Source organism: Papilio polytes, unplaced genomic scaffold, assembly GCF_000836215.1.
Source record: "Papilio polytes unplaced genomic scaffold, Ppol_1.0 DF823823.1, whole genome shotgun sequence".
NCBI lineage: Eukaryota > Metazoa > Arthropoda > Insecta > Lepidoptera > Papilionidae > Papilio > Papilio polytes.
In genome coordinates this window covers 189,395-206,063 of record NW_013525381.1, presented here as the reverse complement: position 1 = coordinate 206,063, position 16,669 = coordinate 189,395, and positions in this window count along the sequence as shown.

Genomic DNA, 16,669 nt, shown 5'->3' with positions numbered 1-16,669 from the left:
GTAGTTACATATACATTTTGTTAACCGCAAGATTAGGTTTTATTCAACCGCACAACTACTGGTAAAAACCACGTAAAATATTGAAATATTTCATTTTGTTAACTCGGTAAAAAATATTTAATAAACTTCACATATAACTTTAACATACCTGCACATATGAGGTTAAAAAGTGTTTTAATATAATTACTCTATTCATATAATTGTTTCGAAAACCATAGATTACAGATTTTATTTAATAGTCTTACAATGTTTTTCTTTTTCAAGATATTAAACTAGCTTGTCTAACATACAAAAAGCTCACATTCAAACCACAACTCTAGTGTTACATCTTACTAATATTATAAATGCAAAAGTTTAGATGGATGGATGGATGTTTGTTAGCGTTTGTAGCCTAAACGGCTGAAGAGATCTCCATGAAATTTGGCACAGGTTTAGAGTATAGTCTGGAAGAACACATAGGCTACTTTTTATCCCGGGAATAGTTACGGTTCCCGTGGGATTCATCAATTTATTTTTTTAATGTTCTCTCGATCATTCTGCAACGGTTCAACACATGTTATTGAAATTTGGCACAGATATAAAACAAAGTCTGGCGTACACATGAGAAAAGCTTCATCCCAGAGAAATGTCCGGTTCTCGAGGGATACGTAGCTTTTTGTAATTTATATAGTTAGTGTGTTTTCTAATACCACGCGGACGAAGTCGCGGGCAACAGCTCGTATTATATAATAGTAAAATTTGTCTTAAACCTATTAAATTATGTAACTAGAAGTCACTTCGTGGAAATATGAAGTTGAACTGCACGTGAAGTTATCTATGACAAACGTTTAATCCATTATAACAGAGCTTCAAAGCTAACAGCGGCTTATTACTGACTGATCTGGCTCACAGCCAGCCCGTCATACTGTGCACTTCTGCTAGCTTGATCTGTCACCTTACTAACTTTCACTATAATATATGCAACAATGTTCTGAAAATTAAAACGGTCCAGTTTAGGTTCAATGTACTATTTTTTCTAATTCTTCTTCGTTGTTAGAGTCTTTATAGAGTCGTGGTTATCACGTATCAGTGACTAGCTTCACAAGCCTCCGATACTCCTGCCTATTTTTTCTAATACCATAGACAAAAAGAAAATCATGCAAATTTTACATTTAATAGCTGACTGGATTGTTATAAAACACGGAAAAGATAAGTCTTTCAATGACTCTATTCCACTTGTACAGTGCAATTTGAAAAAAAAAAACAAAATGAAAACTGAACACAATAAAACAACATTCAATTTGAAGACATACGTACAGCTGATATGATTAAGTTAGTCCTTAAAGTCACATTAAGTTATTGCCTAATTTCGTTTTTGAGTTATAAACATTAAGTGAATTTAAGTTTGAAAGTAGCATAATAAAAAATTACCATTATTTTACAACAACTGTTTTTTTTTTTAAATTAATATCCTAAGTAGATATATATCAGTATCTTAGTAACAACGTGAATTTCACGTTCGTCTCGTAGTTTAATGATGTGTAAAGAAAAACATGGGACCGTTGCTCAGAATCCAGGTCACGGTAATTACTAGGTCACTTGGCCTCCAAAATATTTTACTTGAATGAAAAAAAAAATACTTGCCTACATATTCAACATCTAAAGTTAACTTCGTCGTGGGAATATCTATAAGGTTTATTCACTAGGTTACATTCACAATTATAAAAAAGCAAGTTTCCTAAACATTGTTTAGTTTTTAAGTATGAGGTAACTGCTTATTGTGTGATAAAGAATCGGAGCAATAAAATATCTCATCCTTTATATGTTTGAGTGCCGTATTCTTTGAAATAAATAGCATCTATTTGAGCCCACAGATAAAGGGAGCACAAAGTAATGGCACATTACTTTCACGATCTTTGAAATCTCGTTCGTGTCTTTATTCATTGAATTATATCAAAACATCTTTACAGCGCCCTGGAGATCAAATAAATATTTTTTTTCTCAGCATCAGTTTTGCGAATGTGATAGTATTGTAAACTAGGGTATTGATATTAAGATAGCTTAAGACGTTCAGCAAACTCTTACTTAACCTTATCATAAGATAAAAAAATCAAAACTATGAAACTTATAAAAGAAAAGGGAGTAGGTTAGATAACTAACTTCTAAAAGTGACAATAGGGAGCTACTTCCTTCTGTAGATATACATAACATATGCAAATAAAAAGTGATTGGTTGAACCTTTTTCGAGTATAAACAAAGTATGGCTTTCATCGGATCCCCGAGCACTTTATTGCAATTGTGTTTGTTCTGCCATTTGCTACCAAAAGTGAAACAGGGTTATATCGATGCTGACGTAAGAATGGTCCGTGTTGGCGCTCCCATGCCGCCTAGTGACGTACATAAATATACATCCGCTCTCCTATCCCACAAGAAAGTATTATTACTTTCAGAACAAACGTTTGCTTTGTCTGACAAATATTGAAATACGACAAAAGGGACAGATCAATCAATCGATCATGACCTAAATAGATATTTACTTTACATTGATTTACTTGTTTATTAATTAAATAAAATTCTATTAATCATTTAACTTTGTTTTTAAAAAAGCTTGTTCTTACAATGTTCGATATCAACAAAATTCGTGAAACCGTACTTTCGAATTCACAATATCAGTAAGATTTTTAACGAAAAATTACTACACATAATTTTCATAAAATTAAATAACCAAATGCTATGATTTTCGATTTTAATTAATCACAAAACAATGTTCTTACTAATTACTTCTTAATGAGTTTGCTTCAATATTTTATTTTCCTTCTATTTCAAAAAATGAAATGGAATACTGGAATAGTTTATTGCTTTGTTAATATTAATTGTTAATAATTTGAAAACAATACGTTATTGTCAAATGTGTACACAAATAAATTACAAATGTTTGGCTAACAGCGCTCGCGGCTGTAACAATAGTCAATATAACTGCCTCAGTTCGGAGCTGGCAAATTAAACTGTCAATTTATTTACTTTGGCAGATGGATCGTTTCCCGTCTAACGGGACCGTGGCAATCATAACTTGAACCATTTCAATTCATCAATGGTTCGCAAACAGCTGTTATTTCTAAGAAATTTTGTGGTGTGGAAGGTTTCATTGTTATCTGGTGCATAGCTTGTCAGTTTTGGCGGACAGACGGAAGTCCGGAGGTCACGTGAATCCAATCCATATCCGATTAATGATTTGACTAACTACAAGTTTATGAACGTTTTGTGTTTTTTATGTAAGTTAAATACACGTACGGTTGAAGTTATTAGGAAATATATTTGTTGTTGACCAATTATCATCAATCTCCGCAAAACTAATTTACATTCGAAAGTCCGAGTCTATATATGATTATTTCCTTTTAGTAATAAAAAAAAATAAACATTTAATACGATTTAAAACAATTGAAATGCAACTCTGAATGATGAAGTGACTATCAAGTAAACAATAATTCATTACAATTTCTAATTATTACTTTTTTATTCTAGAAATAACCAACGATTCCGTTATTACTTAGTGTGCATTGTTGAGAGGCACGGCACGTCCCGGATACGGGCCTGATGGTTTTCAAGAACGCTTATTGTTTTTATTCCGTTTTCCCTTAATTAGTATTTGTTAGTGGTATATAATGAAGCTTTTTTAATAAAATCTTCTTGCTTTCTATTCCCTCGTGAAACGTTAGTCTTCATTAATAATACTGAATTGTTATTTCAGATAATTTACTGGGTTTAAACGTTTTTTATATGTTAATATTGAATGGGATTTAAGATAAAAATGTAATTTAATGAGTGCTCATTATTTAGTGAAATATTTCAAGATTAAATGAATATAGCTATCATTAAAATGTTCTTTAATACGCACTAATAATTATCTCTTTAAGCACAGTTAAGTATGACCCCATCGGGTATGATTTCGTTTATGTGAATCATAAAATCTAATGAGAGCCGCTGAAAATAGCTCTGCTTCATTAAGTTTTCGGAGCACCGAATGAAAGAGGTTTAAAGGTTTTAATTATATTTTTATTACACGCCGTTATATTACTTAAAAGCTTATAGATTATTTTTTTACTTTGATGGCATTTGTATTCATGGCATTCATTATTGCATCGGCTTTTTTTTTCTAAGAGTCTACTCTCTAGTATAACCATAGTTAGTTGTTCTTTTATTTCAAAGTGTGGTAGAAAAATAAAAAAAAAGTCCTGTTGTAGTAAGTAAAAGTTGCATCAACACTTCTCCCTTTTGTTTCCACCTCTACGTTCCACAATGTTTCAGCAAGTTAGTCCACGAGATCCAAACAAACTGCGGCCCGTGGAATGGACTGCAATTCAAGTAGTCTACACAGTAAATACTCGTATTTGTTGAATACTCGACGGGCGCCTGCAAGCCGACTGGAGTCTGCTTTATTTGAATAATTTGATTAAGCCGACCCACGGTGTCAGATGGTGCTCTTCCTTTACGTCCTTAAGTCAAACGCAATAAGATTCATTCTCGCGTAATTCTTGGTATATTTGTTATAAGCTACAATTGTCTGTGGTTTAGTTTATATGTTTTAAGCTCGCGTCAAAGACATTTTATTTTGATATCGATTCAATAAACAAAAACAACCTATAAAACACTTTTGTTAAGTCTTGAAATAATAAAAAAATGCGCTTTCTAAGAAATACTTTTTTTGTTTACTACTGTCTTATCTATTTCTTTTTTTGTACAAATTTCTTTCTTTATGTAACACACACTTTGTAGATTTTATAAAGTCTGAATATGCTTCCATTATTGCACAAGTTATACGCAAATTTGAAAGAAACATGTAAATTTAAAATTTAAATATTCGCGGGTGCTTTTATTATGTGCGCTACAGAAACACAACCTTTAGCTACGGTCTTGGGAAATAACGATATATTACCACATGAAAATATAAACGTAACATCAACTCGAAATTAAAACTAACTTAAAGTGCCTCATAGTTAAAAAATAACGTAGATTATTAAAAACAATTCAACGTGCTTTAAAACTCACATGTTTTTTGTCTATTGTAAAGATAAATAGAATATAAACATGTCAGATGCTTTTACAAGTGTAAAAATTCAATACGTAATTAAGCCGTCATTCAAATTTCCTAAGAAAAATAAGTGTGCGACCTTGAACATTACCTTCACACATTAAACAATAACCAATTATACCAACGCACGTATAGTGCTCACAACTTTACGACTCAGTGGCAATCAGTCGATCTAATGGCCTGATGCCATGTCAAAGAAATTTCATAAAATTGCTCCAGTAAATATTACTGTTTCGAAATCGAAGACGGAGGTAATAAAATCTTAAGCGTCACTTTGCGTGACGTATTACCAATGTACCTTCGCAAAAATTGGCCTACATGGTCGTATTATTTGCATTCGTTGACATTACCCAGGAATACATACATCTAGGGGTCGATTTATCCGAACTGTTTTAAGATAGCAAATACTCGTATAGATGAGTTGGGATTTTCAAGGCGTTCATGCTAGTAGGTATCGAACTTTTTAGTCTAATGTTGAATTAGATTATTAGTATTAAGCGCTGGGGCCTAAATCGGCTTGGGTAATGAACTTTGTAGATTTGAGATAAGGCAATGTATTCTAAAGTTTTTAGCCGCATTTATTCTAAATTCGTTACAATATAAAATTTTATAGAATTATTATCAACTTAACTATTCTATTTGCTGATTAACAATGCTTAAAGATAAATCTAGTCATTCAATTATTTTAATACCGCACTGAACAATTGCATTGTTAGAGTAAAATCCGTTAATCTCCAAGGCTATGTAGTGGAATTTCAAAGATATTGTACGACATTCCAGCCACAATATCCGTCCTACAGAACTATAGAGGGCACACTGTAGACGGTCTGGCCTTTCATCGGATCGTTTTGTATCGTTACGAAAAAGAAGCCATAAAACTGTACGATAGTGAAAGACCGATTTTTGTGAAAATTCACAATACATGTAACTTAGGAGATTGAACGAAACTACTTTTTTTACTAGAGGTTTTTTCTAGCACAATCTTTGACGATAAATAAAACTTGCAATGTTTTAAAGCATTAAATTAAGTTGTTTTAATCTTAGTACAGTCTTAAAATCATCATCATCATCATCACCAGCTCACTATACGTCCCCACCGAGGGACTCGGAGCCTACCCTGAGTTAGGGTGACTAGGCCATAGTCAACCACGCTGGCCCAGTGCGGGTTGGTTGACTTCACACATATCTTAGAATTTCTTCGCCGATATGTGCAGGTTGCATTATAATGTTTTTTCTTCACCGTAAGAACGTCGGGTAAATTATGTACATATGAAAATTCGAAAAATTGAATCACATTGGTACAGGCGGGATTCGAACCCAAGACCTGTAGATTACAAGTCAAGTGCTTAAACCACTGAGCCACCGAAAATCACCATGAAAAATATTTGATTTGACTTCGTTTTTGATGGAATGAATGTTGAATTTTCAACGACGTTTACACCACTCGTCTAATCCACTTTGTATTGCCTGTCAAACCTCGCTTGACATTAGCCCTTGTCATTTGCCTGTCAACCGAAATCACGTTCAAATTGACGCAGTAACCAAATATTCTTATTAAAATTTAACGTAAATATTTCTTTCTAGTTATTGTTTTCGAAACCAATTATAAAACTTGCTTTATGTTTTGTTAAAATAACATTCATTTTTAAAGTTTTAATAACATTATAACTTTCATTAATTATTAAAATAAACCTTTGCTTAGGTTTAGAATTAAAAGTTATTTATGAAATAGAAACACAAGATATAAACAACTTGTCAGATCTTTGAACGTTTTTGAGTGAAGGATGAATAAATATAAAATCTGAGAGACGTCTGTAAAAGTTTGTTGTAGTTACTCAATTACACAAAAACGCATTACTTTAGTAGTTGTTCAAAATCAATCCGAGACTATAATCGATATGCAATCAATTCTTAGCGGTCTTTCAACTCTAGAGATTTAGTTTACTTTGAGAACAATCGCTTCTAGTAATTGGATTTTAGATTTTCGTGTTCTGTGAAACCTTCAAAGTTTTTCACAGCGAAATTGCAACAAAGCAATATAATCTTCGTAAATTTCTTTAAAATTCATGCATTCTACAATTTTGTATAAAATCTTAACTTTGGAAAAAAACCTTCCAAGTATCGACTGCGATTTAGACTGTTTTAATTTTTGGTTAACATTTAGAGCATGCGCACACCTTTGACTAAACTGTCGCACAACAGTTGTGCGATTGTCGATTGTTTCGCAGCTAATTCAACTGTTTATTTATTCATTTATTTGTTTATTTATATTTTGCACAAACCTAATTTTTAGTTGTGCAACTTTGCGCAACAACAAAAATCGAGTAGTGTGCGCACCTCCATATAAGCTCATAGGAATCAAACCGAGACTAAACAGTCGTGCAATAGTCTTATCAATGGTGTGGGCACGCACTTATTGTGTAATAAATAATAATAAATAACACGCTGTCTTAAAGATTAATTATAAAATACACACAAAAATATTTTTTTTACACGAAAACATTAGCATTTGCGCCATAGGTGGTATGAAATATAAATAAAAAAGTGCTCGTCACGCTCCACGAATTAAAATGAAAGCATGCTCTATTAGTACCGAGTCAGTTACTTTAATGAAGAATTTAATTAATTACTCTGAATATTTTATGTTACTTATTTTAGATTTTGAATTTAGTAATTAGTATGAATCTTATCTTACTAATATTATAAATGTTAATGTTTGGATATGGATGTTTGATTTTTTTAAATTGCAAAATCAGCGCTTGATCACTATCCCACCTAGACCAAGGTGAAGATGTGGTCGAAGGATGGTACGCGCTAGAATAGTAGCGCTTGATAGACTTTGCCACAAAACGCCTGAACAGATTTCGATAAAATTTGGGAATAGATGTAGTGCTGCTGAAAGAATACATTTAAACCAGAGAGTTAGTTACTCAGAATGTGTTAGACATAGACATCTACGATACATGTAGGTACTATATGTATATGGTCCAAACTGATTGATCAATTTGAATCTATTAGATTCCTAATTAATCTGCTTCAATTTAAAAAAAACACACACACAAATTACACATGTGCGTATACAGGCTGATTCTTAATGGACGGAGCAACGGCTTTGTGGAGTTACGGGACCTCAATAGTTATAGTTTAAGTGCAAAGTATGTAAATAATAGAAAATTGGGCAACATACGCTTAATGAGGGTGAAATTACTTAAAACAATAAAATAATTCAACACTACTGAAAGTTTATAATACTCATTATTGTAATGGGTAGTTAAATAAAAAATAACAGTGACTAATTTGAAATCAAAGCACTTAGCTCAAAGCTCGTGAGTCTAATTTATTGATCTGGTCAACACGCAAAGCCACGCTTAGCAATTCTAACACTCATTTATTTTATTGATTTATCAGCACCACAGGATAATTATTTTCGATATAACTTTCAATAATTGTCCAAAAAGGATAGCAAATCTTTACTAATATTATAAACGGGAAAGTTTAGACGGATTTATGTTTTTTGCAGCCTAAACGGTTTATCGATCTCAAATAAATTTGGCATAAACATAGAGGATAGAGATATATATTAATTCCGCGCTAAGGGAGTCGCGGGTGAAAGGTAATCTTCAAGAAAGTCTTAAAATATACTGGAAAATGTATGTGATTGAGGTTAGTTTTAGATGGCAATAATTTTCATTGTATCGCTTAAAAATTACAATTTTTTTTAAGTGCAACAAATAACAGTTTTAATTTTGGGAAATCCAAAATATTACGAAATAAATTACACGAAGATTCAAGGCCAAACAAGTTAACACTTTTCGTTGTTTTAATATAAAATTATGTTATAGACGTTTTTAACAGTTTGCGAATCAAGCGTAATGTATAAGCAATTTTTGTTGATGACTCTACAAACACAATTACAATGCCACTGCAATGCAAGCAGAGCTAATTTGAAGTCACGCAAAACAGTGCTTAAGGGGAATGTTGCATTTTTTTACATTTTGTTTCATAGAAATACGAGTAGTTCATTACATTTTTATCCATCTACAAACATCAAGGAAATATTAAAGAGTAATAAACAATTGAAAGAATCGTTCGAAATTCAAATCAGTAAACAATTTCATTGTGAACAGGTAATGTGGTAAGTTCGTGAGATACGGGTTTCTTACCACGATTGGATTAACAGATTCTTACTGTGAAGGAAAACATCGTGATACAACCTGCATCGGCGAAAATATTCAAAGATATGTGTGAAGACAAACAACCGGCTCTAGGTCAGCGTGGTTGCGTATGGCCTAGTCACCCTAACTTAGGGTAGGCTCCGAGCGCCATAGAGACAGGTATAGTGAGCTGGTGATGATGAATGTGATAAAAGTGTAAGCATATTTTGTTGATTTAAAAAAAAAAAACAATATTATCTAAGTAAGCTTATTGATTTTTTATTTTATTAGAAACTAACTGAGTATAAAACAAGTGAATGACATTAGGATGGTATATTTTGTTTCGCTTCTAAAAAATCAACGCCCAATTATCTTAGTTAACAAACATCCTTCAAAAGTACTACGATATAGATTCGTTACAACGTACTTCACATTGTTATAAGGCTAAGCACGTACGGATCGGGCTCACGCTTGATGGCTATCACAAGCACTTTTACATTGTTTTATTTTCCTTAATTAGCTAACTCCAAGTTTCAATTGAATAACTGAATTTTATTTTATTATTTTAGTTACCGAGTGGATTTCTGATAATGTTTTTATTATTTTCCTTACCTACCAAATATTTACTTATACCTTCTTCATTTCTTAGTAAAATTACTATAAGAAACGTTAATAACATATATCTATACTAATATGATAAAGCGTAAACACACACTTCTTTGTTGTCTAAGATGTCAGCAATTACAACATATTTTTGAGTATGTCTTGTTTTAATAAGAAGCCCTACACTTACGTCACGCTTTAGGCTATTTATTTTTACGCTATTAAACTTAGGGGGTAAATATTTTGGATAAAAACCCTAATGTGGGGAAGAGACCATAAGTTGCTGCCAACATCAAGGAAGCAAGATTGTCATCATGTCATGTCATTTTGACATTTGTAATTGATAATTTGATAAATGTAAACAATGAAATAAAATTTTTATAATGTAATTCGGGTGAAGTCGCACGTACAGCTAGTAACATATAAATACAGCTGCTTGTTTTGTTTTGGTCTATCAAGGAGCACGATACAAACAAGAAACTCTAAAGAGAACATTGCGTGATATCCGTCGCAATAAAAATTTTCGCTTGTATTTTTATTAACCAACCAGTTACTAACCATTTTTGTACGAATTATAGAGGTACTGCTGTAATTTCACAGGAAAAGATTGCAGTTATTTTTAATGTATCCGTTTTTACTGTAAATATTCCTACTGCAAAATAAAGTTTGAATGGTAAGTTTAAAATATATATGATTTTAATTCCTTTTTTGTACTACTAAGAGGAAGGTAATGTTTTAAATATTCTAACGGAATAGTCTAAACCGAGGACATCGTCAACGCCCATGGATATAAGCAACGCAGAGGAACTACTTCAAGAATATGGGAAAGCAATATGTCAAATTCAAAAAACCAATATTAGAGCGAACATTTTCTATTCTTTGGTATTGCGGATGTCCATGGGTGACACTGTTCACCTCGGGGTTCCCGCAGCTCGTTAGCTCGTTTATAGGTGCGTTAGTGAAATTAACAAATATTTTTTTTAACATACTTAATTTATGAAATGGAAGTTTGCTTTATATTGAATTCTGTACATAAATATAATTCACGGATACAAAAATAATAACAGAACTTTCGATTTAAAGACCAACCCCAAACATATTTGCTGGCAGCAAACTTAATTCATCGCTAATGGTTTACCTAATACACAAAAGTTGACGAACGCTCCACAAAGCAATCAATACATGATTACCTCAGCGCGGGGACTTGACCTCAGCCAGCACTGGAAATTAATATTTGTACGATGAAGTACATTAGTTTTTCTTTTTCTATGGACGAAACTGAAAAAATATGAGTTACAAGAATTAAATGTGTTAATTCAAAAAAATCGACGCGTATTTTTCGTCCTTCGTAATTTTTTTAAACTTCTTAAACAAAAGAATTTTAGTTATGTTTCATTTACTCAAATGTTTTATAGATAATAGATTATGTGAAGTAAAATTTTCTGAAATTAATTTACCCTCAATATTCTAACTAAACTTGATAATACACAGTATCGTGGTTTTAACTAATTAGCAAGTCACTGAAAACTTGTAACAATAGACTAATATCAATATTTCTAAATAATTGAATAACAAGATATATTTTCAGCAACTAACAACTTCATTGGATAAAATTTAAAATAACTTAATATATAAAAATACCCGATGACATAAAAAACAGTATTTAGAGTGGATACTATATATATATATTTAGTATATATATATTTAGTTTGTATGCAAATTTGAATTTTATAAAATTTGTCAAACGTACTAATAGACTAGAAAATTATCAAACAATACACAAATAGAATAGTGGAGTTTTTATATACAATGAAATAACGAGCGAGGAAATAGCGAAATGTCTGCATACATATACCAGTAACAATATCGGAGCAGTTCAGTCTCGCCGATAATGACGTAGTTGAACATGACACGTATTGCCGAAATAAATCTTACAACCACACCGGTTACATGCAATTTATTAATAGTTGAATTTAAAATTGGAATCGTTTTAAAATATCTTATACTGTGGATCACAATTTTAATATAATCATGAAACAATCCAATAATCTTTGGTCATGAATTCTTTTAATTGTCTCCATATTTCTATGGAAATTTTTAGCCCATTGAAATATTCGTGGCAACATAGTATCGAGCTGTATCTACATATTTTCTCTCCCAAGGGAAACCACTGAATCTATCGTTATGAGTAATCGAATCACGATCAGGGTAATGTAATTGCTTTTCAACCAAAGAAATATTCTTCGTAGTTACCAGAATATTTCGAATGCTATTAATAAATTAGTCAATCAAGGAATTTAGGTACATAAATTATAAATCTCTTTAGATTTGGAACCCTATCATAGTAACTATTTTTTTTCTACCAAGAATTGAATGTAACCACTACACCAAACACAAATGTTAACTTTTAACTATTTTGATGTATTCTGTATTCTTGAAGGTTATTTAGTCTGTGATATGAATCAATACTATTTGTCATAATTTAAAATAACGATATAAGCTTTGTAATTGTGATTCAAAACATTATTGAAAATATTTATGTCATGTTTTTAAAATGTCGTAATTCTGCTTGTTATGTTAATAATCGGATAGTAGTCGGATGTCAAAAATAAGGTTGTTGCATTAGCTCGACGTCACGACGGCCATATTGGTAAGGTTATTCTGTGCAAATTGGAAAAAAACATAAGAAGTAAAGAAGACTATATTTTATTAAAGCATAACGTGGCTGTGACGCATGGGCGTTTGTATGGACAAAGTATCAAAGTTTGTTATAGCAACATAAAAGTTAATGAATAATAACAGCGCGCATTTACGAAATGAACTTGCACTTATCAACTATCTACTAAACGTTGGAACATCTTCCCGTTCTTTTGAAATACCAACAAGCTCAATTGAACCCGCAGTCCGGATAAATGGATTAGATAAGACGGTATCTTGCTTTTACTATAGTAGCTTCGTGCAATACAATTTCAGATAAAGACGAGTGCAACAATTCGGGCCATTCAGAAATGTCCGCCTCGGTATCAAGTGCCAAAACAAGATTGCACCGATATTTTGTTAATCTACCAGAATTGTATACATTTCCTTCTAAATGGTTCGTTCGACATATTTGTATTTGAGCTGATAATGTTTTAGAATGCACTATTGCGAAACAGAAAAATGTGTGTACAATCCGCAAAGGCGTAGGTAAAATTGGAAATGGATGAAAAAACGTTTTGGTGTTTATGGAAATAAATTTCTAGATTAATAAATTGTATAATTAGAGTAAGAAATTCAAAACAATCTAGTACTTGCACGATATCAACTTCAGGTCCTCGTTTTAATTAATTTCATGTTCAATATTAAAAGTGAGAGAAAATACGAATCCGGTTGAGTGCACGAGTAAACTACATTCAATAATTGGAACCAATATCGATATTCCTGAGAACTTAACAGTGTTTTTGATAAAAATGTCAACATTTCGAAGCTTCTGGAATACGAGTAAAATAGTTATTGCGTAAATGACAATTTTTTATTGCTATATCATGTTAAAATCAAAACAACTATAATTTGCAATAGTAAGGGGGCAGGAAAAATGCAAAATGCATTTAACAGACTATCAAGGTTGAGGTCTTCAATTTTTGTCAATCATTTAAATAAAAAAAAATGTTCTGAGTTCTAATTTACACTAAGACACGTCAAACGCAACGACACGAGATCAAACGGATCCAAAGTAATGAAAAGAAAGAGAACAAGTGCTCTCCAAGTGGCTGACTTTCTTTGTGGCTTTGACTTGTACAGTTTTAATGGTCCCCTTAAGACTACACTCCTATACTATACTCTGTACTCAGGATATAAAGATAACATCGTTACCTTTACTAAATAAATTCTTTTAAAAATTTGTACAGCATGCGTAAAGTCGAATAATTAAACTAGGATTATGATATTGAGAAATCAATCGCTAAAGAAATCTGGGACAAACAATAGGCTATTAAAACTACTTTAAAAAGTTCTTACATCAACGGTTAATTCATAGTTTTGAAGGAGTTATAATAACATTTTATTTTTCTTTAATAATACGTTCCAAGACACTCGTTAATGTGTCAAATACGAGTAATTTAGCATAGCATAATGTAAAATCACAAAGCTTCAGTTCAATTAACTGGAAGGTTTCTTGTAATTACTAAAGCAATCTCTGACATTTCACGGTTAGATGCGATAGCGTTCCGACTACGGCTAATTGAAACTTGGACTCCAGACTGTTATCTTCGAACATTTTCTGCAAACACCGTGTCCAGTAATTGCGCATATGCTACGCCAACAAATGCGTTGGCTGCAAAAGTAGGTCAGTATTATGTAAGCTTGTACATATATTTTATAAATATATACGTACTCGTACATTTGTTGCCTATAGGTACATAAATATAATCAAGTTTTCAATATTCTATATTATTATTATAAAAGATACATATTTAAAAAGCGACAAAAAAGTATAGATGAATTCAGAACCCTTTTGAATCAGGTTAAAAACTACACGGTACTATCAATTAATATGATAAAAACGATTTAGTACTTCAAAACATATAACATAATAACAAACGTTAATTAAAACATAACAGCAAATTAACGAATGATCGTTTATGTTACGTTCATTCAAACAACAAGCTACACTTGAAGTGCTATCAACGGAGGATAAGGATCTTTCTCCTAGACAAATGTGAATTTAAGCGCTCACTGAAAGCAATTATTGTGCATATTCCAGCTAAGATCCCTTATAATATCTTAAAATGAAATTTAAATGTGTTTTTAATGAGTTTCTCAACTTACTACGTAACAACTGCGATATGACTTTAGCCATCCTTTGACTCAAGCATGTATAATTTACTAATTATAAAAATTATTAATTTCAAATACTCATGGGATAAAGTATTGCTGCAATAGTTGACCATTTTTGAAGACTAAAGAGTAGAACTGGGTAACTCAACTTTGGTGATCTGTAGATCAGCTCACTGTTGTCAGGATTCAATCATTGAACTGTTAGATCATTGAGCAGATCAGCAGAATTATTTGTCTATAGGCATGAGTAAGTTGCAAGTAACCGGACAGTTCACATAGTTAGAGTACATCTTGTTAAGTCGTGATCTAATTCATTTGTTGAGCTGCAGCTCAACAATCAAGATTGTTCTGATCTCTTGAACCGGCTCAGAGCCGATTTACGCGTATTTAGTGTGGTTTCATTTGTTTGATATACTATCACTACAAAACATAGCCATTTTCCTTGCATATACGGTATGAGATAACAGCATTCAATTTCTCAGTTTTGCACTCCTCGTTGCCATATAAAATTCGTCGTAAAATTTATTGCCCTCCTCCAATTTGCTGTAAAATAGCTTGTATTGCAGACCCGTAGCTCATGTTTATCCTTGTGATACAATTGATTTTATAATCGCGACACTTTCTAAAAATTATTAAATATGTAGCTTATATTGTTTGGTATATAATTTTATAAAATATCGCCACACTAACTATGTATAACGTTTTCTTGTAAAAATATTATACTTATAAAGTTTCGATGTAATAACTGTTTTTGATGCCTAAGTTTTATAGGCGACAAATAACTCTTTGTAACGCGAACTATGACAATTATGTTAATAATTTTATTGAAACGTTTAAAAATAAAACATTTAAAATGATATTTGTAAAAAATATCTGTTTCATCTTTTTAATTTCTTTTTTTATTTTAAATTTGCTAAAGACAGATTTATAAATGCGTATTCTAAGTAAATTATTATTGTTGGTTGAAATATCGTTTTAACGTTTACTTTGTGGAGTTCATCGAGAGAAGGCAATCGCAAGGAAGCAAAGAGTTGTTGTAAAGTGCAGCGGTACTTCACATCGGGACAGCTTTTAGAGCTCAGCTTAAAGCGCGGGCAAGCGCTTTCGAGGAGCTACCAACTAACAGCTTTACTCGCTAGCAAGTGAACCTTTTTTGGAATTCGGAAGAGCACTGAATTTTATAGTGTAAGGTGATATCGGCGACTTTTTGATGTATCTCATTATTAAAATTAAAAAATAACAACCGGGCCATATATTTCAATTATCCTTTGCTATTTTTTTAAATGAATCAGTAGTACTGATTGTCAATTTAGTTTTAAGAATGACTTAAAAACAATATATTTGAAAATAAAATGTAGGAAGTATTTATTAAAAACGGTTTTCCGTTTAGACAAAATTGCAATCGACAAACAAAAGGTAAAATAAAGTTGGGAAACATCAAGATTTGCAACTTCCCTGAACGACCCTCGTTCCTGTTGCAAAGTTTTAATTGGCCGCTATCGTCCGACTCCAGAAATTATATCCGAAATTAAAGAGTTACTTTTATTGTACCTTTTCATTTTAAAATTTATTTGTGTTATTAAATAAATCAATTAATAAAGCCTCGGATTAATTAACGTTCGAACGAAGTGCATCAATTAATCGATGATTGCTCAAATTCAGTTTCATATTGTTTATCCCATTAGTCATAATCCTAACAAACAATTTGCATAAAAGATCCCTTGTCTAAAGTAGAAACGCTGCGGGACTTCCTATCACAAGCACCTATAGGTTACTTAAAAGGAAGTCCCCACATCTAAATAACTTGTGTAATCTATTGTTACATCAATAACCAATTTTTTTTTTGCTTAATTTAATGCGCGGATTTAAAAAGTTTAAATACAAGGTAAATTTAAACTTGTTTCCACTGGGAAAGAAGTATTAAAACTTGTTGCAACAACGTTAAGTTGTCGAACCTTCCTGAACTTGAGTAATTGTATGCAAACGGAAATTTCATTCTGAACGCTCAAGTTCACATCCGGCCTGGAGA